The sequence below is a fragment of the Hemitrygon akajei genome, chromosome 22 (assembly GCF_048418815.1).
Source record: "Hemitrygon akajei chromosome 22, sHemAka1.3, whole genome shotgun sequence".
Lineage (NCBI taxonomy): Eukaryota > Metazoa > Chordata > Chondrichthyes > Myliobatiformes > Dasyatidae > Hemitrygon > Hemitrygon akajei.
The window spans coordinates 25,063,301-25,089,145 of record NC_133145.1 but is presented as its reverse complement, the minus strand read 5'-3'; positions in this window follow the sequence as shown (position 1 = coordinate 25,089,145).

The window sequence follows — 25,845 nt, the reverse complement described above, 5'->3', positions numbered from 1 at the left end:
TTGTTGTCATATTTACTGAGATACAATGAATATCTTGTCTTTAATACTGTTCAAAATGCACAACATGCTGGAGGAACTCAGCGAGTCAGGTAGCATCTATGGAGGGGAATAAACAGTCGATGATTCAGGCTGGGACTCTTCCTCCAGCATCTGAGAAATCTCTTGTGTTTGCATATCGTTCATGTAGGTCAATTCATTACAAGAGTGCATTGAGGTAGCAGAAGAGAAAACAGTAACAAAGTGTTACAATCAGAGAAAGTGTAGTGCAGGTAGACAACAGGGTGCAATGTTATGTCAGTGGTGATCGATAATGAACTTCCCAACTTCATTCTTCATTCCTGCTCTCAGTCTGTACCCTTATGGATTACTGCTCCTGAAGCACACTTCCAAATATGGTTTTAACATGATGCTTCTGTCCACATCAATCATCTTTTACAGAGAGTGTGTTCCAGAACCTTATCATTCTCTGGGCGAAAAAAATCTGCATCTCTTTTCCAACTGTCCCACTGTTCCAAGGCAACTTGCATCCTTTAGGACTTGTATGTGGGGTAACACAGCAATGGCAGTAGTCAGAACTCACCTATTAGAGAGAAGATGGTTTCAAGGATAAGAAGAGGAAGAGGAAACTCAAACAGACTTTCAATTTACCTTCAGTTAAAGCTACGAAGGCCAATGAAAATTTTACAAGTCATGTAATCTCACAGATGTCAAAGTAAAAGCAATCACAAAATTACTACAGAAGCTAATTGATTCATAAATTTGAGTATAAACAGAAAGTGCACTTCTACAGATTAGTCAGCTTATTTAATTCCAAAAGAAATTTGTTTTTGCAAGGATCTATGAATTCTCTTTTTCTTTTTGCTCTTTCCTGGACTACCTCTCACTGACAACAGGCAAGTCAAACGTTCTTGAGCCTTTTCCTAGGCCACAGTAGGCCACTGAGAGGTGAATACGAGCATGCTGAAGGATTGCCTTTTAACTTACTCTGATTCTGTGCATATTTCACTCCTCAGACTTTCCCACTATCAACAATTCTACACAATAACCAAGTCTAGTGACTCATTACTTGATCAAGTAATAATGAGAATAATATCTTACTCTTTCTGTGGTCTCACTAACATTATTTTAATGTGTTATTTTAATGGTTCCTTAAGGTCATTAAAGCTGGGGGTGGCAAGGGGGGCAAGCTCCCACTACCCATTAAATGCTCCTGATGGCCTGCACCTCAAATAGCCCCTGACAACCCAGTCCAGCTCCTGGCCCTCACATTTGGCTTAGCTATAAGCCCTGCGGAACCATTTCTACTGACAGGTGAAGGGGCAAAGGTGGTTTACTGGACCCTTAAAACCAGTCACTTCGGCAGATGGGGCTCATCAGCCGTGGTTGGTGGCTCATCTAAAAGAAGGAAGACACTGATCTCCAACTCCTGCTGGCTTTTGGCTATACCCACTCACAGGGAAGGCTTTGTGAGCCGGAATCCCAAAAGCAGTCCTACGTTGAGTTCAACACTGACTGGCAACTCCTGAGATGCTGCTGGTTCCAAAATACATTGGTCTCTGCTGTTGTGTTGGGTTCATCAGATGCATGGAGAGGGGGAGCTTGCTACATGGGCAACAGCTTGCTCTCCACGTCGTACTGCCCTGGCTTATGTCTCTTGACAGCTAGGATGTAACTTCCATGGTCAACCCTGACTGATGGAGGTCTCATTTCAGAACTCAAAATCACACCATTTGTTCATATCTGCTTTTTACAAATTATTTTCCAATTCATTATAAAGCACTGTATGTATATTGGAACTTTTGGCATTTTTGTCTCAACTAAACCTTCACAAGAGATGTCTTCATTCTCTCCCTCACACACCCATCCCCCCTCCCTCCTCTTCTATAAGGCACTTGTTAAAACCCTACTCTTTCACCATGTTTCTGTTAATTTGCCCTGACATCTCCTCATGAAATTCAATATTGAATTCTGTTCAGTAAATATCCTCTGAACCTATCGTTTATATCACTCTCCCTGTATAACACCAAGCCCTAGTCACCCACTTCATTCCTTCCACTGATGCTGCTTGACTGGCTGAGCTCTTCCAGCACATTGTTTGTTGCTTGCTTGCTTCCTCAACCATCAACATGTTCAAAGTGACCATTGACCAGACACATCTGATGAACAAGCCACATGGTTATGAGAGCAGGCCAAAGTTTATGTCATCTTCTGATGAATGATTTATCTCTGAACATCCTAAAACTTTTCCGCTATCTACAAGTGGTAAATCAGGAGTATAGCAGAATATGAGTCCAACTCCATCAACTTGATGCCATCGAGGACAAAATAGTCTACTCGAATGATACTCATATAGCACTACAACTATTCATTCCCTCTATCACTGGCATATGGAGGCTGCAAAGTGTAGTATTTGTAAAATGCTCTACTGTTACTCAACCTGGCTAGGTGACAGCACATTGCAAACCCATGACCTTCACCACCAAGATGGAGATAATCAGAAAGCACATTAGGATGCCATGAATACACGGAACTAAGTAATCAGGCCTCCCACATTGCTGGTCTAAACCCTGCACTCTACCTGACAACACTGTGGGAGCACCTTTAGCAGAAAGACTATAACTCACCACCATCTTTCTAAAAGTGATTAAGAATAAGCAAGAAATGCTTATTCAGATATCCCCAGTCTACCAAAAGCAGAAAAAAGATGCTGTATTTGCTCTTCGGCCAAGCACAACACCATTCATCTTGTTACTGTGGTGTAATGTCTAAGGTGGGGGAAGCTGTAGAACTAAATGAAGAAAGGGGGAAGACAGCAGCTTCAGCAGAATACAAAATACTGTGAGCACTTAGCAGGTCAGGCAGCAGCTGTGGAAAGAGAAAGATTACACTTCAGATCCGATATACTGAAGTTCTGCCAAAGGATCTCAAACCTGAAATGTGAACTCTTTTTCTCTTTCTATAAATTCTCCCTGACCTCTGGGTTTCTGAAATTCCCTTTTTAAAATTACTATTGTACAGTTATTATGCTTAAGTGCCACAGACCTGTGTTCTATTCCATTGTCATGATCTTTATTTTGATCTAAATATTTACATAACATCCTCCAGTATAAATCAATCTATCACACTTTTCTCTGCACGGTACAGTATCCAGTGTAATGCTCATCATTTGCAATACTGTTCTCCTTTCTTGTGCTGTTCCAGAAGCAGGAGAATATAAAGAGAATAGCTACTGATCGTCATTATCAGCTATGGGATGTTTGTTCAGCTTACGATGAGTCAGTAGATGGTTTTGTAATCATTTGTGCCATAATGGTTGCCTTGGACAGTAAAGACATCAGATGTTAACCCCAAAGGATCTTCATGTGTCATGCCAAAGTTCTGCCATTCCCTGCTGCTGGGCTACTTGTCATGTATCCAGAGAATGGTGGACAATCAGGCAAATGTGATTCCTGTCTGTATTATGATAAATCAGACTGCTGGTGAATTGTACTTCAGCAAACATTATGGATGTTCCGTCTGAGTTTACAACTGTAATGTTTTGTAACTTCAAAGGAAGACACGGGAGTCTGGGAACGCCGGTTTAACTTTGTGTTTACTTTAAGCGAGGTGCGCACGTGTCACGTGGGAGCATGATGATGTATGCAATTCACCCAATTATGCATCTAACCCAGAATTAATTAATGAAATGAACAAGAATACTTAATCAATCTCTCTCTCTCTCTCTCTATGTATGTATATATATATATATACACACACACAAAAGATTACTCAAATAAGACTGAAATATTAAATACAGTACACAACAGCCTTACCTGACTTTATGAACTCATTTTCAGTTATGGTTCAAGGTCACAGGTGGCAACAAATGTGAAGCAGGAGGAACTCAGTAGATCAGGCAGTATCTGCGGAAAGAAATAAGCAGTCAATGTTCCACCTGGGTTCAGTTGGAATATCAACTGTCTATTTTCCTCTGCAGGTATTGCCTGATACATTGAGTTCCTCCAGCACCTTGTATGTTGCTCCAGGTTCCAACATCTGCAATCTCTTGTGCCTCCAGGAAACATGTAACACTTTGTACATTGCAGACTGTTTTCCAGATACACTGGGTGATAACACTTAGTATAAATTGGCATCAATATTGGTACAATATCATGGGCCAAATGACCTGTTCAGTGCTGTACTGTCCTACGTACTAATCTCCTGGAATAGATATGCTGATGTTTGCTATGAGAGATCTTTGTGAGACAAAATGCTATGTGGTGGCTGTTTTAAACTGTTCATTGAGAATTACCATTTTCTCCTCTTCCAAGGCAACTAGCAGATTAAAGGAGTTTTTTTAAAAAATAAATGACAATCAGAACCTTTTGAGATGCTTTATATAATTTTATTGGGATTTTCCTAATGCTATGCAAGAGAGAGGATGGTTATGTAAATAGAAAAAATGTGATGAATATGGTCTCTTTTATACTGCCAGTGAAACAAATAACAAGGATAAAGATAGTAAAAAATATCTTTTATTGGATGTTTTTAACATTCAACCAACAGCAGTAGCTGGTATAACTGGAGCAAAAGTCAAAACACAAGATGCACATAATTCTTAAAGTCCTTTTACATTTTATAGATGCTAAAAACATAATCAAAAGAGAATACTACTTATACAGCTTTGAAAAATCAATTCACTTCACCTTGACCATACCTTTTTCACAAAGGTACAGAAGGTGCAGTGCCCTCTCAAAAACCAAATTCCTTCATTTATTTTTGCTAACATTACAATAGTGTGGTTAATAAATATATAGAAGAAATATGTTAGGGTGAAAATATTCACATCTTCTTATGTCCATTCCTCAAACAACTTACAGTCTGTCCTGAGGAGAAACAGCATCAGGTAGATGGTATTTGTTGTTTGTCACTTGCAATACACAAAGCATATTAGTTTTCACATTAAGAATACAGAATCCCCTGCTCAGACATTGCCTGAACACTTACATAGTAAATAAACAGCTGATGGTCCTGAATATGATTCCTCCATGGACTAGCAAAAAGAATAAAGTGCAGTTGACATCTTTTGCTAAATGATACCATGAAAGGAATGAATACCCATGTTCAATTTTTCAGAGACAATGATCTCAACTCATCTCATAATTGGATTCTGTATTTTGCAAACTATTTGCAAATTTCTTGAATGCTTTTTCTTGTCCAACAATGATGCTGCATTGCAAAATGACCACATAACCATGGAAAAATTCTTGAAACTGAATGTCCAAAGCTGCATTTTGGGGGGAAAAAAAGAGCAGCTCTCATAGTTTAATTAATGCACTTGACAGAGCTTCTGTCAGTGGATATTCTTGTTATTTGTTTCGGCAAGGGTGGCCTCTTTTATTCTTGGTAATTTTAGAAGACCAGTTACCTCAAGTCCAAGATAAACTGAGCAGCAGGACCACATTGTTTGTTGTTACTCAAAATACCATCAAAAGCATTTTTTCAAAATCAGCAAAGATAAATTGCCATTGAGGTCATCAGCTGAATTTTTGTGTATTTTTGATACTAATCTTGTTACATACTGTATATCATATAATTTTTATGTTAAGTGGTACACTGTTAAGGCTGTGATTTTGTTTAAAGGCTGTGAGAAGATGTGTCGATGATGGTTTCCACTCACTTTGCCAAGATGGCACTTAATACCTTGTGAAATGTTTACCAGTCTCGTATTATATGTGCTGCAACAAATGATATGTTTGTAATTAAATCTGATCAGTTATTTGTCTTTAAAGCATCTGGGTATCTGTTAATACTGCTGTAATTTCTGAAATTAAAGGCACACCAACTTCAGAATGGACTTGCATCACAGATCTTCCTTATGTATGATTAATGAGATGGAAAAGAAAATACTTAAATCTCAGATTGCACTGGGTAGAGGAGGTGAAATGGTGATGGAGGGTAAAGTTTACAAAAGCTTCTGGATAACTGAAGACTGGGTGTCAGCTTTGGCTAAGTGGAATAATTACTACCTCTGCACCAGAGAGATACTGGTTCAAGTATGCCCATGGAGTTAAATATATAAAACTAGGTGTGATCTCCTTGCAATGATAAAGCAATGTCAGAAACTCTGTCGAATGACACTTTAAAGCAAAGGCTATATTTGTCCCTGGAATTTAAATAATTCTATTGCACTATTTGAAAGAAGATAGCAATATGATGTTTGTTGATGGGATGGAGCGGAGGAACATGATGGTGTTGGAAGATTGCCTAAGGGAAAACAGTTACAAAATATTCACATTTTTAAAATTCATTCCCAGTACTGCTCAACTCATGAATAATTGGAATAACTTTTCACTGAAAAGGAATTGAGAGCAATTACCTTGATGGATTCAAACGCCCGGTCACAAATTTGCAAAGAAAAAGAACCCAAATGATAAAATTAATTGAATAAGCTAAAAGTTTATGCATTTTTCTGCTCCCTGGGGAGGTTTGAGTTTCATTAAACTTTCAAAATATATTTGGAAACTATTCCCATACCAGTCATTAAGAAGTACAATTTAATCCACAAATCGCATTTTTACCCTTTGTAGCTTCACGTTCCTTTCATTCTAATGACTTCAGACTTTGACAGTGGAAGTCTAAGGTGGATTATCTATGCTGTGTGGACCTACTGCTGTGGTCTTTGTTTCAGTATCACTGCATACAAAGGAAATGATAAAATGGTTCCTACAATACATAGTTTTCTACTTTGTGAATCCAATCATGTTATATCAAAGTGTCCAACAAATATTTTTCAAGGAGAAAAACAAGGTTATATTTAATTGGAGTTGAAAATTCAAATAGTCCTGCCAAAAACAGTATAAATATCCCTCATCAAGCTGTGATTACAATCTTGCCTGTACAAATTTGTTTCAGTAGTTTGAAAGATGCATATTCCATTAAACATCTGTCCAGATGCATGCAAAAGAAGTATTGTCTACCACTTAGCATAATCCAGCTGCCTATATAAAAGAGTTCATGAATTAATTTACCCAAAACACTTTAATTTCAAGAATATTCAATTCTTTCATTCAAAAATTTTTCACACTTTACAGTTTTGCCATAGTTGCTGAATTCCTTTGCTGCTTGTAACTTCTTAAGATTTGAATGCATGTACAGGCAACAGATTTTTCTCTTTTATTTTCTTCCTTAAAAATATTGAAGTTATAGCAAAATTAAATCATTTTAGGGTGAAACAAAACAGAGCATGGAATCAAAAATTTGCTTGAGCAATTAGCAAAACAATATTGAACGATATACGTTACATGAAACAGAATTAGGTATCTTCACAAATTGTAACATTTAAGATTTAGGGTTCATTCTTCAATGAAATCTTTAATTCCTCCTCCATAGATCAGGGTCAATCATAGATTTTGCATCCCAGCTGTCTATGTGACAAGGAAGCCAAGGTAGTATGATATGGAGAGCAAGCTGTTGCCCTTGTAGCAGGCTTCCCCTCTCCGTGCAGCTGATGAGTCCAAAGGAATGGCAGAAACCAATACAGTTTGACAGCAAAGCAGTCGTAGGAGTTGCCAGTCAGCATTGAACTCAATATAGGACTGCCTTAGGGACTCCAGCTCCGGATTTTTCCTCAGGGTTTATTCCCGAAGACTTCTCCAATGAGTTGTTACAGCCATAATGCAATGGAGGATTGAGATCAAAGTTTTCCTTCTCCTGGATGAGCTGCCAACCAGAGCTGATGAGCTCTATCTGCCCAAAGTGACTTGTTTTAAGGCACCAGTCACCCACCTTTGGCCTTTCTTCTGTGAGTACAAACCATTCTGGCAGGCCTGGTAGCTACAGCATACGCAAAGGCCAGGAGCTGGTCTTGGCTGTTAGAGGCTATTTGAGATGCATCCCATTGGGGGCATGTAATAAATATTGGGACCTTATCCCCACTAACTACCTCAGGAAAAACAACCTTCAGAAACCATCTCCCCCATTACTATAAACATTGTGTGTATAATTGAAAAGTTGTGGAAAGTATTCTGACACAGCTTTAGTCTCATAAAGATATAAGACTTCCTGTAATGTACAGAGAAACTGTGCCATTCTGGTAATACAATTTGCCAAAGTGTCTTTGCTTCTTTTCATCAATTCTGAATTTTCTTTTTGTTAAGTGTGGAATAATCTGAGGAAAAGGTGTTCTGAGCACTACAAAACTGCAAAGGTTTTGGCTCCCAAACGGATATGGGCTCCCAAGAAGCACATATTCATCAAGCACAGCTTTCATATTATAATAAATGGAATGCATGAACAATGAAGAAATTATATCATAATCACATGGCTAACACCCATAAATCTGACCCAAAAAATCACACGTGCCAAATATTTTGAGACATGACAATGCCCCTTAAGTGAAATTTATCCATTACTAAAAGTCTCACATGTTCTTTATTAATTTAGTTATTTTGGTAATATTTTGTGATATTAAACGTGGTGCAGGGTAACTGAAGGAGACAATTCCCAAGTTATAGGAATATACCATGTCCACTTTATTAGGTGCCTCCTATATTTAACAAAGTGGTCAATGAGTGTATTTCTAGATGTTTGTGGTCTTCTGCTGCTGTAGCCCATCCACTTCCAGGTTTGACATGATGTGCATTCAAAGATGCTCACTGCTGTAACACATGGTTATTTAAGTTAAAGCTGCCTTCCTGTCAGCTTGAAACAGTCTGGCCATTCTCCTCTGACCTCTCTCATTAACAAGGCATATTCACCCATAGATCTGACACTCACTGGATGATTTTTTTGGCACCATTCTCTGTAAACCGTAAGACTTATGCACAAAAATCCCAGGAGATCAGCAGCTTCTGAAATACTCCAACCGCCCCATCTGGCACTAATAATCATTACACAATGAAAGTCACTTACAGTCCTGTGCAAAACTCTCTTATGAACATAAATTTAGCTAGGGTGCCTAAGACACTTGCACAGTTCTCTCGTAATTTTGTGTATTGCATTGAATGGCGGCTGTGCTTATAAAACAAATTTCATAACATACGTGAGTGATGATAAACCTGATTCGGATATGGAACTCTATTGTGGACAAACAACGACTGTGCAAAAGAAAACAAACTGTGCAAATACAGAAAGAAAGAAAAAGAAATAATAATAATAATAATAAATAAGCAATAAATATCCAGTTCCCACTGAGTGCAGATTTTAAACCGTTGATTGATCAAAGTATTGAGAAATTATGAATTAAAAAGCAGAAAATGCTCGACAATGATCAACAAGGCTGAGCAGGTTCAGTACTTCACTTGTCCATTCCAGTGTATTTTTCCTGGGGTTCAGTGACCAGTGGTGTTCCACAGCAATCTTGTTCTGATCTTTACACATGACTTGGATGACAAGTGGAAGGGTAGGTTTGTAGGTTTGCAGGTCTGCAGATAACACGTAAGTTGGTGGATTTATGGATTGTGAGGAGGGTTGTTGTGGGTTGCAAAGGAACATTGACAGGATGCAGGGCTGGGCTGAAAAGTGCCAGATGAAATTCAACCTTGTAAACTGTTAAGTGAGTCATTGTGAAAGGTCAGATTTGAAGGCAGAGTACAGGTTTAATGGGAGGATTCTTGGTAGTGTGGAGGAACAGAGTGACCTTCTTGTGCAAGTCCAGATTTTGTTCCAGTTTTTGGTGACATGCTGAATCTATGCAGACTTCTAAGAATGTAGAAGCCCTGTTTTGCCTTCTTTGTCATGACACTTATGTGCTGATCCCCGGACAGGCCCTCTGATATGATGGTGCCAAGGAATATAAAGACCCTCTCCACCTGGCATGAGCTAATGAGGACTGGCTCACAGATCTCTAGGTTCTTCATTCTGTCGTCAATAATTAGCTCTTTGGTTTTGCAGTGCAAAGAAAATCACTTGTTACTCTAAAACAAGGTACATAGAGCTTAGAAAAATAGAGGGCTAAGCGGTAGGGAAATTCTAGGCAGAGTCTAGAGTAGGTTACATGGTCGGCCCAATGCTGCGGGCCGAAGGGCATGTAATGTGCTGTAGATTTCTACATCCATAGATCCCTCAAAATTGCCATACAAGTTGACAGGCCCATTAAGAAGGCGTATGGTGTGTTGGCCTTCATTAGTCATAGGACTGAGTTCAAGAGCCGTGAGGTAATGTTGCAGCGCAATAAAACCGTGATTAGTCCATATTATTGAAATATTGTGTTCAGTTCTGGTTGACTCATTACAGAAAGGATGTGCATGCTTTAGAAAGGGTGCAAAGGAGATTTGCCATAATGATAACTGGACTAGAGGTTGAGTGAACTATGACTCTTCTCTTGGAGTGAAGGATAATGACAGGTGACTTGGTAGAAGTATACGATGTACTCAGGAGACTTTAAACTATTTCTGCAGAGGGCTGGGAACCGGAGCACCAGCTCAGTAAGGGGAGGATTGGCTGGAAGTTAGATGTCAGGGGAAGTACTGAAAGTCAAAATCTAAATAACAGGTGTGATGGATCGGCCAGTTTAACGTGTGCATATTTTAATGCTAGGAGTATTATGGGTAAGGGTGATAAACTTAGAGCATGGATCAGTACATGAAATTATGATGTTGTGGCCATTACTGAAACTTAGTAGAAAGAGGGGCAAGAATGGGTGATTAATGTACAAACCCATTTCCAGAAAAGTTGGGATATTTTCCAAAATGCAATAAAAACAAAAATCTGTGATATGTTAATTCACGTGAACCTTTATTTAACTGACAAAAGTACAAAGAAAAGATTTTCAATAGTTTTACTGACCAACTTAATTGTATTTTGTAAATATACACAAATTTAGAATTTGATGGCTAGAGTTAAAATAAGATTGAAAAGTGCACAGAATATTCAAGTAACACCAGTTTGGAAAACTCCACATTAAGCAGGCTAATTGGTAGCAGTTGAGGTATCATGACTGGGTATAAAAGTAACGTCCATCAAAGGCTCAGTCTTTGCAAGCAAGGATGGGTCGTGGCTCACCTCTTTGTGCCAAAATTCGTAAGAGAATTGTTAGTCAGTTCAAAAGGAACATTTCCCAATGCAAGATTGCAGAGAATGTAGGTCTTTCAACATCTACAGTACATAATATTGTGAAAAGATTCAGAGAATTCAGAGACACCTCAGTGCGTAAAGGGCAAGGTCGGAAACAACAGTTGAATGTGCGTGATCTTCGAGCCCTCAGGTGGCACTGTGTAAGAAACCGTCATGCTACTGTGACAATTATAGCCACCTGGGCTCAGGAGTACTTTGGAAAACCATTGTCACTTAACACAGTCCGTCGCTGCATCCAGAAATGCAACTTGAAACTGTATTATGCAAGGAGGAAGCCATACATCAACTCTATGCAGAAACGCTGGCGAGTTCTCTGGGCCCGAGCTCATCTCAGATGGAACGAAAGACTGTGGAACCGTGTGCTGTGGTAAGATGAGTCCACATTTCAGCTAGTTTTCGGAGAAAACGGGCGTCGAGTTCTCCGTGCCAAAGATGAAAACGACCATCCTGATTGTTGTCAGCGAAAGGTGCAAAAGCCAGCATCTGTGATGGTATGGGGGTGCATCAGTGCCCACAGCATGGGTGAGTTGCATGTATGTGAAGGTACCATTGACTCTGAGGCATATATTAGGATTTTAGAGAGACATATATTGCCATCAAGGTGATGTCTCTTCCCAGGATGTCCATGCTTATTTCAGCAGGACAATGCCAGACCACATTCTGCACGGGCTACAACAGCGTGGCTTTGTAGACACAGTGCATGTGCTTGACTGGCCTGGGTGATTAATGTACTAGGTTTTTGAAGTTCTAGAAAATATAAAGGAAGAGGTAGAAGAGGAGGTGGGAAGTAATACCACTGATCAGGGACAATATCACAGCTGCACTATGGGGAGATGTAATGGAGGAGTCAGACACTGATTCCATTTAGATAATACTCAGGAACAGGAAGGGTGCAAGCACACTGATGGGATTGTACAGCAGATCCCCCAATAGCCACCAAGACATTGAGGAACAGATAAAGATTAAGGTTGTTGTCGTGGGAGAATTCAACTTCCCTAATATAAACTGGGACCTTCTTAGTGCAAGGGGTTTAGACGGGGCAGAATTTGTTAAGTGTATCCAGGAAGGTTTCTTAAATCAATCTGTGGATGGTCAACAAGAGGAGGAACCATACTGGACCTGGTGTTGGGTAATGAGCCTGGCAAGGTGACTGATCTTTCAGTGGGTAACTAGTTAGGAAACAATGATAACCTCTCCTTAACTTTCAAGATAGCTAAAATAAGGATAGTTATGGTCCTTGCAGGAGAGTTTTAAATGGATGTAGGGCAAATTACAAGGGTATTAGGCAGGAACTAAGAAGAGTTAATTGGGAATACCTTTTTTACTGGCAAGTCCACGTCAGACATGTGGAGGGTATTTAAAGATCAATTGTACAGGCTACAGGAAAGGTATGTACCTGTAAGAAAGAAGGATGGGGATGAAAGATAAGAGGGCCTTAGATGTCCATAGAGGTGACAAATTTAGGCAAGAAGAAAAAGGAAAAGTATGTAAAGCTTCAGAAGTTAGGATCAAACACAGCAGATTCTTAAAGAAGCCAGAAAAGAACTAAGGAAAGGAATTAGGAATACCAGGAGAGGCCATCAAAGTCCTTGGCAAGTAGGATGAAGGTGAATTCCAAGGCATTCTATACATACATCAAGAACAAGAAGATAATGAGGGAGAGGGTAACACCACTCAAGGATTAAGGGAGGAACATTTACTTGGATGTATAGAGTGTGAATGAGGTACTTAATGAGTACTTTGCTTCAGTATTTACAAAGGAAAATGATATGGAGGACCAAGAGATCAGTATTGAGTGTATAAGCATGTTAGTGCATTTAGAGGTGAAGGAGCAGGAAGTGTTGGGACTCCTAATGAATATTAAGGTGGATAAGTCCCCAGGGCCTGATGGGATTTACCCTAAGTTATTGAAGGAGTCTAGAGATGAGATATCTGGGGCCTTGACCAGTTTCTTCATGAACTCTGTCACCACAGGTGAGGTCCTGGAGGACTGGCGAGTGGCTAATGTTGTACCTCTATTTAAGAAGGGAAAAAGGGACAATCCTGGGAACCATAGACTGGTGAATCTCACATCAGTTGTACGGAAATTGCTGGAGAAAATTCTTAGGGATTGGAAATATGAGCATTTGACCATATCCTCATTAGGGAGAGCCAGCATGGCTTTGTGCAGGGCAGGTCGTGTCTTAGAAACTTGATTTTTTTGACAAGGTGATGAGAAAGACTGATGAGGGTAGGGCATTGGATGTTGTCTACATGGATTTTAGTAAGATGTTTGACAAAGAACCTCATAGGAGGCTAACCCAGAAGATTAAGAAGCATGGGGTCTGCAGTAAATTGGCTGTTTAGATTCAGGATTGGCTTGCGCAAGAAGACAGAGAGTAGTGTTTGAAAGGATTTATTTAAGCTGGAGGTCTGTTGCATAGATCTCTTATCCCTATGTTTCATAGGGATCTGTGCTGGGACCTCTGTTGTTTGTTATGTAGATAAATGACCTGGATGAAAATGTAGTTGGGTGGATTAGTAACTTTGCGGATAAATATGAGGTGTTGCACACTGATAGAGCACAAGCAAGAAGACAGTACTTCGTTAAGGGTAAGATCCTTACCAGTGTTGCTGAGCAGAGAGTTCCTGAGATCCAAGTTCATGGCTCCTTGAAAGTTAAAGAAGTTTATGAAATGCTTGTTTTTATTAGTTGAGGCATTGAGTTCAAAAGTCAAGCAGTTATGTTGCAACTTTACAAAATTCTGGCCACATTTGGAGTATTGCATATGATTCTGGTCATCCCACTACAGAAAGGCTTAGGGGAGGGTGCAGAAGAAGTTTACCAGAATGCTGCTTGCATTAGAGGGTGTGTGTTACCATGAGAGGCTGGATAAACCTGGGTTGTTTTCTCTGGAGCGACGGAGGCTGAGGGGAGATCTAATTGAGGGTTATAAGATTGTGATCAGTATAGAGTAGACAGGGGCTATCTGTTTCCCAGGGTTGAAATGTCAAATATGAGAGGGCATGCATTTAAGGTGAGAGGGGTATGTCCAACAGAGATGTGAGGGGTAAGTGTTTTACTCAAGAGAGTGGTGAATGCCTTGAAAGCACCTCCTAGGTGGTAGAGGCAAATACATGAGAGCCTTTGAACAGACGTTCGGATAGGCACATGGATGGAACGAAGATGAAAGGATATGGACATTGTGTAGGTAAGAGGGATTAGTGTTTGGATGTTTATTGTTTTTTAGCCAGTTCAACACAACATTGTGGGCTGTTCCTGTGCTGTAACGTTCTATGTACAAGAGGTGTAAATAGCTTATATAAGAGAGAATATTTTTAAGATGAATGGAGCAAGTTATAGGGAACTCTCCATAAGACCATAAGGCCATAAGATATACGAGCAGAATTAAGGCATTAGGCCCATCGAATCTTCTCTGTCATCATATCATGGCTGCTTTATTATCCTTCTCAACCCCATTCTCCTGCCTTCTCTGTCACCTTTGATACTCTAATTAATTAAGCACCAATCAACTTTAGTCTTAAATATCCCCAATGAACTAGCCCGTGCAGCTGCCTGTGGCAATAGTTGACACCACCCTCTGGCTAAAGAAAATTTTCTTTATCTCTGTTTGCAATGAATGCCCCTCAAATCTGAGGCTGTGCCCTCTGGTCCTGGATTCCCCCACTATAGGAAGCATCCTTTCCTTGTCCACTCTAGAAAGGCCTTTTAATATTTTGTAGCTTTCAATGAGATTTCTGCTCATTCTTCTAAACTCCAGCAAGTACAGGCCCAGAGCCATCAAATGCTCCTCATATGTTAACTCTTTCATTTCTGGGATAATTTTCAGGAACATCCTCTGGATCCTCTCCAAAGCCAGCATACCTTTTCTTCTATACAGGGCCCCAAACTGCTCACAACACTCCAAGTGTGGTCTGAGTAATGCCTTATAAAGCTTCAGCAGCACCTCCTTGCCTTTGTATTCTATTACCCTCAAAATGAATGCCAACCTTGCATTTGCCTTCTTTACCACTGACTCAACCTATATGTTAATTTTTAGGGAGTCCTGCTTGAGGACTCCCAAGTCCCTTTGTCTCGCTGATTATTGAATTTTCTTCCCATTTAAGAAAAAAGTCCATGCCTTTATTTCTTCTGCCAAAGTGCATGACCACGTAGTTCCCTACACTATATTCCATCCGCCACTTCTTTGCCCATTTCCCCAATCTGTCCAAGTCCTTCTGCGGACACCCTGCTTCCTCAACATGACATGCCCTTCCACCCAGCTTTGCATCATCTGCAAACTTGGCCAGAAAACCATCAATTCATTCATTTAACAACGTGAAAAGAAGCAGAGACTCCTGTGGCACACCACTTGTCACCGGCAGCCAACCAGAACAGGAGAAGGTGCTTGGGAAGCTGAAAAGTCCGAAGGTAGATAAATCAGTTGGACCATTGGACAACACACCGGTGTTCTGAAAGATACCCATTCTTTGCCTTCTGCCAATCAGCCAATTTTTTATCCATGCTTGTACCTTTCCTGTAATACCATGGGTATTATAAGGTTAAGCATCTCTTTGATAGACAGCTGGGTTATAGAAAAATGGAAGGTGATGCAGGTGTGATGTGTTAGATTGAACTTAAACTAGGTTATAACGTCAACATGACATCAAGGGACAAAGGGATTACAATGTGCTATAATGCTCTTGTTCTACGTTCTTTTCCAAACAGAATCAACAAAATCCAATAGAATTTTGAACTACAGGCAGTCCCCGAGTTACAAATGTCCGACTTACAAATGGTCTGCCATAAAGCCTATTATATTAAAAATCCGTTGGCTCGAGGAAGGATAACACCGTCCGCCATTTTAAGTCATATCCCGTTGCCGTTAACACTGTGAGTGTGTCCCATTTAACCTGTCTCAGTGCGGGTGGACTTTAGGACCCAGGGGAGCTCAGGACCCACCGCCCACGGCTGCTGCTGAATCCGCAGAGTTTCTGTTTCATTGACGGACACGGTAAATAAGTTCAAATTATGGATTGATAATTCCCATCTCGTGTTTACTTCACTTGGTGATGAAGAATTTGTTGCAAGTAGGGACCTTACTTATTTCAAAGTTAGGGCAAATTTACATAATATTAAAGTGCAAGGTGAAGCAGTGAGTTCTGACCTAAATGCTGTGAGTGATTTTCCTGAAATGTTGAAAAAAATTATTGAGGATGGAGGTTATTTACCAGAACAAATATTTAATGTAGACAAGACTGGCTTATGCCTGAAAGGACCTACATTTCGAAAGAGGAAAAATGTGCACCAGGGCAGAAGGCATCGAAGGATAGGCTAACCTGTTCTGACTTATGTACAAATCTGACTTAAAGACAGACTTAGGAACGGATCTCGTTCGTAACCCGGGGACTGCCTGAGCTCATCAAATTAGCAAAAACTAAGTCAGAGGAAATTGTGATGAAATTCTGTTACAGCTGCACAAGGTCTGTATCTTGCTTTGAGCTTTAACAAAGATGCAAAACGTTCAATCATGATGATCAAAGTGAATATTAATCGAAGGAAGATGGAGAACCCTTTGATAAGTATAGACTACAAAAATTGCTGCATTGTGGTTTAAGTCAGTGAAGGATACGGAATGAAATTTAGACATTGGTTAGCTTATATGTAGAGGAATGAAGATGGAAAAAAAGTCAGGTTCTCTGGGATTAAGAAGCCAAGTCAAGAATAAATGATTTAATTATGAAACTTTCAAACTATTTCCATTCTGGCATTGCTTCACTTTGGTACCTATACCTTGAGCTACCCTAGCACACGCTCTGCATATATCACTCTGTCTCTCTAGTTTTCTAGACTTTTAAAAAATAACTATCTGTTTAAGAAATATCAAGACAATCACTTGAATTGTCAACTCATTGAGAGCAATACTAAATGGCATTAGTATGGATTAGTGCTTGATAGTCAAAAGGGAGTGGAATCAAGGACCTCTTCAGTGCTCTAAAATTCTTCTAATAATCTAACCAGCTTTGAAACTGGCTTACAATGTAACTTTTCTTGATAGTACTCTTGTTAAGTCCCTAGGATGTCAGGCTGTGTGTAAGATACCAGATGCATTAAATCATTTTGAATCACATAAAACAAGTTATTCTGGAAGTTTAAGGAGTTATGGGTAGGATGGTGGTTAACAGTAAACTAAATATCTTTTGGCATCAGAGAACGTTCCTCCTATCAGGAATGATCAGCAGATATTGTATTCCACCGAGATTTGTAGGCCAGAGAGGCAACATAATGTGGTAGGCTCATGATGGGGTTACCTTACTTAATATGCATTTTATTGCCTGACTGCCACTGGATGTAGTGAAGGGACAGAGGTTTAGGACTGTTATTGGGTATTTGAAGTGGGATCTGATGGTGAACATCAAGCTGTTACACCTTAGACCATACAAATGCAGAGGTGATCCATTTTAAAGGCTGGAGTTAAGGTTTAATACCTGTTTCTACATTCACAATGAGGAAGAAAATTGGAGGCCATATCAACTTAAAGAACAACATGTAACTGCATAAATACAGGTGAGCAAGTTGGGCAGAATTATATACATAAGGAAGTAAAAGAGTAATTTAAAGAATACTAAGGAAGGAAAAATATAAGATGAGGCTAGTCAGAATAATTTGCATATCGATAGATACAGTATGTAACAATTAAGAGCTAACGAGGGACCATTAAGTCTATTAAAAGTGAGGTTGGGAATTAAGAACTAAAAACAAAGAAATGGCTGATAAATTAAACAGGTATATTGCATTAGCCTTCTCAGTAGAAAATATATTGTAGAAATTGTTTTACATTGGAAATTGGGAGAACTCAGGAAAATTATGACACCCAGGCAAAATCATACTTAGCAAATATTTGGAGGTGAGAGCTGACTAGCCTTCGGTTATTCATGGGGTCATGAGATAATATTTGCATTGGTTTTAATTTTCCAAAATTCTCTAGATGTTGGGAAAGGTACCATGAGAATGGAAATAAATAAAACATTTTGTTCAAAAAGAGGTAAAGATAGAAAACAGAAAAAAGACTGTTGGTTTCCTGTCTGTCAGGGGGAAAATGTTAGAAACTTCTGTTAAAGATTTTATAGCAGGGCACCCAGATAAGCTCAAGAGTAGACAGAGAGAGCCAACTTTGTTTTATGAAGGGGTAATCATCTTTGACAAATTTACTGGCATCCGTTAAAGAAGTAACATATGTAATAGATAAGGGGAACTGAATACAGTACTGTATACTAAAATTTCCAGAAAGCTGCATTTTTTGAGGAAAATAAATGCTCATAATGTGGGAGACAATAAGTTGGCAAATGCTGTATGTAAGACTGGCTGACTGATAGGGAATAGATATAATTGCTAAATTTGGTGATGACACCAAGATCGATAGGAAAGTAAATAGTGAAGAGAACATAAGGAGATGCTCAAGATAGGAGCAGACAGTATGGGAAAGTGCTTAATTGGGGAAGGGGGAATTATGATGCTATCAGGCAGGAACTTGGGCGCACAAATTGAAAACAGATGTACTCCACGAAATTCAATGGAAATCAAAGTTTAAAATTCAAAGTATATTTATTACCAAAGTATATATACCATATAGAGTCTCGGGACTTGTCTCCTTTCAGGCAGCCACAAAACAAAGAAACACAATAGAACAGTGGCAATCAAAGTTCGGAGGCAAAAAGAAATGCTGTCTTCACCCAGGTTGAGGAGAGTGCTTTAACAGTTGGAGCTTCATAGCTGTTTTTCAGTGCTTAATCAGAAGCCTAGCAGAGTTCGGGATTCATTAGCAAGGTCAAATAAAGCAGGGCAAGCAAGGCAGCCGTTGTTGGAGTGGGGCAGTGTTAAAGTTGGGAGACTTTTGACTTTGGCTCAACAGGCTTGGGCAATAACAGCATGGGTGACGTAAGTATCTGGGGAGTTTTTCTTGCTCGTTCTTTATCTGTAAGTGTATAGTTAGGGAAGTAAGAATGGCATCAGGCACTGTGTTTTGTTCTTTGTGTGAGATGTGGGAATCCTGCAAACCTCCAGCCTCCCGGATAACCACATCTGCACCAGCTGCACTGAGCTACAGCTCCTCAGAAGACATGTTGGAGCTCCAACTCGATCACCTTTGGCTCATAAGGGAAACTGAGGAGATGATCGATAAGAGCTACAGGGAGGTAGTCACCCCTAGGTTACAGTAGGCAGGAAAGGGAAGGGAAACAGGCAGCAGGTACAGCATACCCCTGTGGCCATTCCCCTCATTAACAAGCGTACTCTATTGGATACCTTTGGGGACGGAGCTGCAGCAACTGGGTCTCTGGCACTGAGTCTGGCATTGTGGCTCAGAAGGGAAGGGGGCAGAGGAGGAATGCATTGGTGATAGGAGATTCCATACTGAGAGGACTAAACAGGAGAGTCTGTGGAGGCAATAGAGAGATCCATGCGGTATGTTTCCTCTCAGGTGGAAGGGTCAGGGATGTCTTGGATTGTATCAACAATGTTCTAAAGGGGGAAGGTTAGCAGCCAGATCTCTTGGTGCATATTGATACCCATGACATAGGAAGGAAAAGAGGGGAGGCCCTAAATAAAGAATTTAGAGAGCTAGGTAGAAAGCTGAAAATCAGGACCTCCAGGGTAGCAACCTCTGGATTGCTGCCTGGGCCATGCACCAGTGAGGGCAAGAGTAGGATGATTTGGCAGAAGAATGTGTGGCTGAGGAATCGGTGCAGAAGGCAGGGTTTCAGATTTATGGATCATTGGGTTCTCTTCTGGGGAAGGTATGAGCTATACCTGAACCCAAGGGGGACCAATATCCTTGAGGCAGATTTGCTAGAGCTGTTGGCAAGGGTTTAAACTAATTTGGCATGGGGATAGGAGCCACAGTGATAGGGCTGAGGAATGGGATATTGGTATATATGCAGAGGTAGTGTATAGTGAGACTGTCAGGAGGGAAAGGCAGATGGTAGGGAAATATTGCAGTCAGTAAGATGGGTTGCAGTGTAGAAGGAGGACCAGATTGAAAAGGGTGACATATACAGGACTGAAGGTGTTATATTTGAATGCACACAGTATACAAAATAAGGTAGTTGATCAGTTAAAGATTGGCAGGTATGACATTGTGGGTATCACAGAATCATGGAAGAAAGATAATTGTAGTTGGGAGCTTAATATCCAAGGATAAACACTCTATTGAAAGCACAGACAGGTAGGCAGAGGAGGAGAGTGGCTCTGCTGGTAAAAACTGAAATCAAATCTTTAGAAAGAGGTGACATAGGATCAGAAGATGTAGAATACTCATGGGTAGAATTACAAAATTGCAAGGCTAAGAAGACTCTAGGAGTTATTTACAGACCTCTGAATAGTAGTTGGGATGTGTTCTACAAATTACAGTGGGAGATAGAAAAAGCATGTCAAAAAGAAAATATTACATTAGTCATGTGCGATTTTAATATGCAAGATGGATTGGGAAAATCAAGTTAATGCTGGATCCCAAAAGGGAGAGTTTGTAGAATCCCTCTGAGATGAACTTTTGTAGCAGCTTTTGTTTGAGCTCTTGAGGGGATCAGCAATTCTGGATTGGGTATTGTGTAATGAAGTGGATATGATTAGGGACCTTAAGATAAAGGAACCCTTAAGGAAACAGTGATCATAATATGATTGAATTCACCCTGCAACTGAGATGGAGAAGCAAAAGGCAGATGCATCAGTATTACAGTGGAGTAAAGGGAATTACAGAGGCATAAGAGGTGAGCTGGCCAAAGTTGTTTGGAAGTGGACACTAGCAGGGATGATGGCAGAGCAGCAATGGCTGGTTTCTGTGAACAATTTAGAAGGCACAGGGTAGACACATCCCAAAGAAGAAGACGTATTCCAAATGCAGGATGACACAACCATGGCTGACAACAGAAGTCAAAACCAACATAAAAGCAAAAGAGGATATAATGGAGCAAAAATTTGAGTGTGTCAGCTGGCAGAGATGAGTGCTAGGGAAACTGGAAGCTCTTAAGGTAGATAAGAAGTCACCTGGACCTGATGGACTACACCCCAGGGTTCTGAAAGAGGTAGTTGAAGAGATTGTGAAGGCATTAATAATAATCTTTCAGAGCCAATAGATTCTGGCATGGTTCCAGAGGACTCAAAAATTGCAAATGTCTCTCCATTCTTCGAGAAGAGAAGGAAATAGAAGGAAGGAAATTATAGGCCTGTTTGCCTGATCTCTGTGGTTGGGAAAATGCTGCAGTTGATTGTTAAGGATATGGTTTCGGGTTACTTTCCGGCATATGGCAAAATAGACCAGCGTCAGCATAGTGTCCTTAAGAGAAAACCTTGCCTGACAGTCTGTTGGAATTACATGAAGGTATAACAACTGGGATAGACAAAGTAGAATCAGTGGATGTTGTATACTTGGATCCTCAGAAGGCCTTTAACAAGCTGTCGCACGTGAGGCTGATAAACAAGATCCTATAGTATTACAGGAAGGATACAAGCATGGATAGAGCATTGGCTGATTGGCAGGAGGTAAAGAGAGGGACTAAAGGGATCCTTTTCAGATTGGCTGCCGGTAACTAATGGTGTTGCACAGGGGTCTGTATTAGGACCCCTTCTTTTTACATTGTATGTCAATGATTTGGTTGAAAAAATTGATGGCTTTGTGTATGATACAAAGACAGCTGAAGGGGCATTTATTGTTGAGGAAGCATAGTGCCTGTAGAAGGATTGAGATGGATTGGGAGACTGGGCAAAGAGATGGCAGATGGAATACAGTGTCAGGAAGTGTACATTCATGGACTTTGGCAGAAGGAATATAAACATAGACTGTTTTATAAACAGGGAAAAAAATTTTAAAAATCAGAGGTGGAAAGGGATTTGAGAGTCCTCATGCAGGATTCCCTAAACGTTAATTTGCAAGTTGAACTGGTGGTGAGGAAGGCAAATGCAATATTAGCATTCATTGCTAGAGGTCTGGAATATAAAAACACGGTTGTAATGCTGAGGCTGTATAAAGCACTGGTGAGGCCTCCCTTGTGAGTAGTTTTGGGCCCTTTATTTAAGAAAGGATGATGCCAACATTGGAGAGAGTTCAGAGGAGATTCACGAGAATGATTCCAGGAATGAAAGAGTTATCATATGAGCAGCAATTGAAGGCTCTGGGTGATCTCATTGAAACCTATTGAATGTTGAAAGCCTAGACAGGGTGGATGTGAAGAAGATGTTTCCTTTGAGGGCGAGTCTAGGACTAGAGAGCACAGCCTCAAAGTAGCCAGAGGGTGGTGAATCTGCGGAATTCGTTGCCACAGACAACTGTGAAGACCAAGTCACTAGGTGCATTTAAGGTGAAGGTCGATAGGTTCCTGATTAGTCGGGGGTGAAAGATCATGAGGAGAAGCCAGGAGAATGGGGTTGAGAAGAAAATGGATTAGCCATGATTAAATGGTGGAGCAGACAATGGGCTGAATGGCCTAATTCTGTTCCAAAGTCTTGTGGTCTAACCCACTGAGAAAACTCAACACAACAAATACCATCAAATGCACAATGTGTGAAAAAAGAACAAATCGTGCAAACAATAATAAGTAAACAAATAATACAAAGGACAGGAACTGCAGAGTCCACAGCCACGGAACCCCAGCAGGTCCAGGAGCCTGATGGCTGTAGGCCGCAGCCAAGGAGCCAGTTCAGCTCTGAAGCAAGAAAAGCCTCTTGGAGTGGTAGGCTGAACACCCTCATCCTTGGCTTCAACATCTTGATCTTTTTAATTTAGCTTGGTGCTTAAATTGTCTAAACATTGGTTTGTTTCCCACTCTCAGGACCAGACCTGCTGCTTCAATCTGGCCTGAAGTTTCAATCTGCTCCATGTTTGCTCCAGCAGCGGCCACGCCTGCATTCTTGAGAGTCTAGTTTGCTGAATCTTTCAGGCTACCGCAAAAACACCAGGTCATACAGATGGTCCCGAAGGGAAATTACAGGCTGCAGTGTTCATAGTCCAGAAAAAGCATATTTAATACAATAGTTAGTGGTTTTGTTAGCTGCCCGCAAAATGTTGCTGTGCCTCGTAAGCACCATCTTGCCAGGTGGAGGTTGTTTGGGGGGTACTTGTGTGGGATTCTGGATAGGTTTGTCCCATTCTGGCATGGAAAGTATGGTAGGGTGAAGGAGCCACTTTTGTCAAGAGATGTGGAATATCTAGTCCAGAGAAAGAAAGAAGCTTACTTTGGGTTTGGGAAGCAAGGTTCTGATAGATCTCTGGAGAGTGACAAGGTAACCAGAAAGGAGCTTAGGAATGGACATTGGAGACCCAGAAGGGGGGGGGGGGGCATGAGAAGGCCTTGGCGAGTAGAATTGAGGAAATCTCCAACATGTTCTACACATATATGAATAACAGGAGGATGGCCAGAAAAGGAAACGAGCCTGGAGTTATGAGGAGATAGGGAGGTTCTCAATGACAACTTTAGCTCAGTATTCACCAGTGAGAGTGGCCTTGCCGTTTGCGAGGATGGGGTAAAACGTGTTGCTACGTAGAACACATTGATATTAAGAAAGAGGACAGGCAGGGACTTTTGAAAAACTTAGGAGTGGATATGTCTCCGGGGCCGGATGGGATATATCCCAAACAAGAGAAAATCTGCAGATGCTGGAAATCCAAGCAACACACACAAAATACTGGAGGAACTCAGCAGGCCAGGCAGCATCTACCAATAAAAGTATGGTTGGCATTCCCAGGTTACTATGGGAAATGAAGGAAGAGATTGCTGTGCCTTTGGCAATGATCTTAGTGTCCTCACTGGCCACAGGGGTAGTTTCAGATTCGAGTGTGGCAAACGTCATTCCTTCATTCGAGAAAGGGAGTAGATAGATAGATAGATAGATAGATACTTTATTCATCCCCATGGGGAAATTCAACATTTTTTCCAATGTCCCATACACTTATTGTAGCAAAACTAATTACATACAATACTTAACTCAGTAAAAATATGATCTGCATCTAAAATCACCCTCTCAAAAAGCATTAATAATAGCTTTTAAAAAGTTCTTAAGTAGTTTACTTAAATACATTGAGTCCTAACCCCGGCACTTTAACATATCTTACTCCTGGCGGTTGAATTGTAAAGCCGAATAGCATTGGGGAGTATTGATCTCTTCATCCTGTCTGAGGAGCATTGCATCGATAGCAACCTGTCGCTGAAACTGCTTCTCTGTCTCTGGATGGTGCTATGTAGAGGATGTTCAGGGTTTTCCATAATTGACCATAGCCTACTCAGTGCCCTTCGCTCTGCTACCAATGTTATACTCTCCAGTACTTTGCCCACGACAGAGCCCGCCTTCCTTACCAGCTTATTAAGACGTGAGGCGTTCCTCTTCTTAATGCTGCCTCCCCAACACGCCACCACAAAGAAGAGGGCGCTCTCCACAACTGACCTATAGAACATCTTCAGCATCTCACTACAAACATTGAATGACGCCAACCTTCTAAGGAAGTGATAACCCTGGAAATTATATACCAGTGAAGTGGGCAAACTATTGAAGAGCTTCTTGGAGACAAGATTTACAGGCTTTTGGAGAACCAAAGTCTGATTGGGGATAGTCAGCATGACTTTGTGAAGGGCAGGTCGTGCCTCATGAGCCTAACTGAATTCTTTGAGGCTGTGACAAAGCACATTGATGAACGTAGAGGAGTGATATGACTTATTTAGATTTTAGTAAAGCATTTGATAAGGATCCCCATGGAAGGCTCATTTGGAAAGTCAGGAGGCATGGGATCCAGGAAAGCTTGGTTGTGAGCAATCAGAATTAGAATGCTCATAAAAGGCAGCGTATGGTTGTAGATAGAGTGCATTCTGCCAGCGGGTTGGTGCCCAGTGGTGTTCCTTAGGGATCTCTGCTGGGACCCCTGCTCTTTATGATTTTCATAAATGATTTGGATGAGGAAATGGAAGAGTGGGTTAGCAGACAACACAAAAGTTGATGGAGTTGTGGATAATGTAGAAGATTATCAAGGATTACAATGAGATATTGATAGGTTTAAGTGCTGTGCTGAGAAGTGCCAGATGGAATTAAACCCAGAAAAGAGTGAAGTGATTTACTTGCAAGGTCAAATTTGAAGGCAGAATACAGGCTTAATGGCAGTATTCTTACCAGTGTGGAGGAACAGAGGCATCTTGGGATCCACATCCACAGATCTTTCAACGGCGCTGCACAAGTTGACAGGGTTGCTAAGAAGGCATATGGTGTGCTGGCCTTCGTTAGTCAGGGGATTAAGTTCAAGAGCTACAAGGTAATGTTGCAGCTCTATAAAACCCCGTTTTTAGACCACACTTGGAATATTGTGTTCATTTCTGGTCATGACATTACAGAAAGGATATGCAAGCTTTAGAGAGAGTGCAGACGAGATTTACCATGATATTGTCTGGATTGGGGGACATATCTTATGGGGGATATATCTTAGTTTAAGCAAGCTAGTGCTTCCCTCTTCGGAGCCAAGGAGAATGAGTGGTGACTTGATGTATAAAATTATAAGAGGAATAGATCAGTGGACAGCCAGAGACTTTTTTTAGCAAGGTGAAAATGGCTAACATGGGGGGGGGGCATAATTTTAAGGTGTTTGGAGGAAAGTAGAGGGGGATGTCAGAGGTAAGTTTTTTCACACAGAGAACGGTAGGTGTGCGGAACGCAATGCCAGGGGTGGTGGTAGAGGCAGGTATATTAGGAACATTTAAGAGACTCTTAGGCACATGGATGATACAACAATGGAAGGCAATGTGGGAGGGAAGAGTTAGATTGAACAGAGTAGGTTAAGG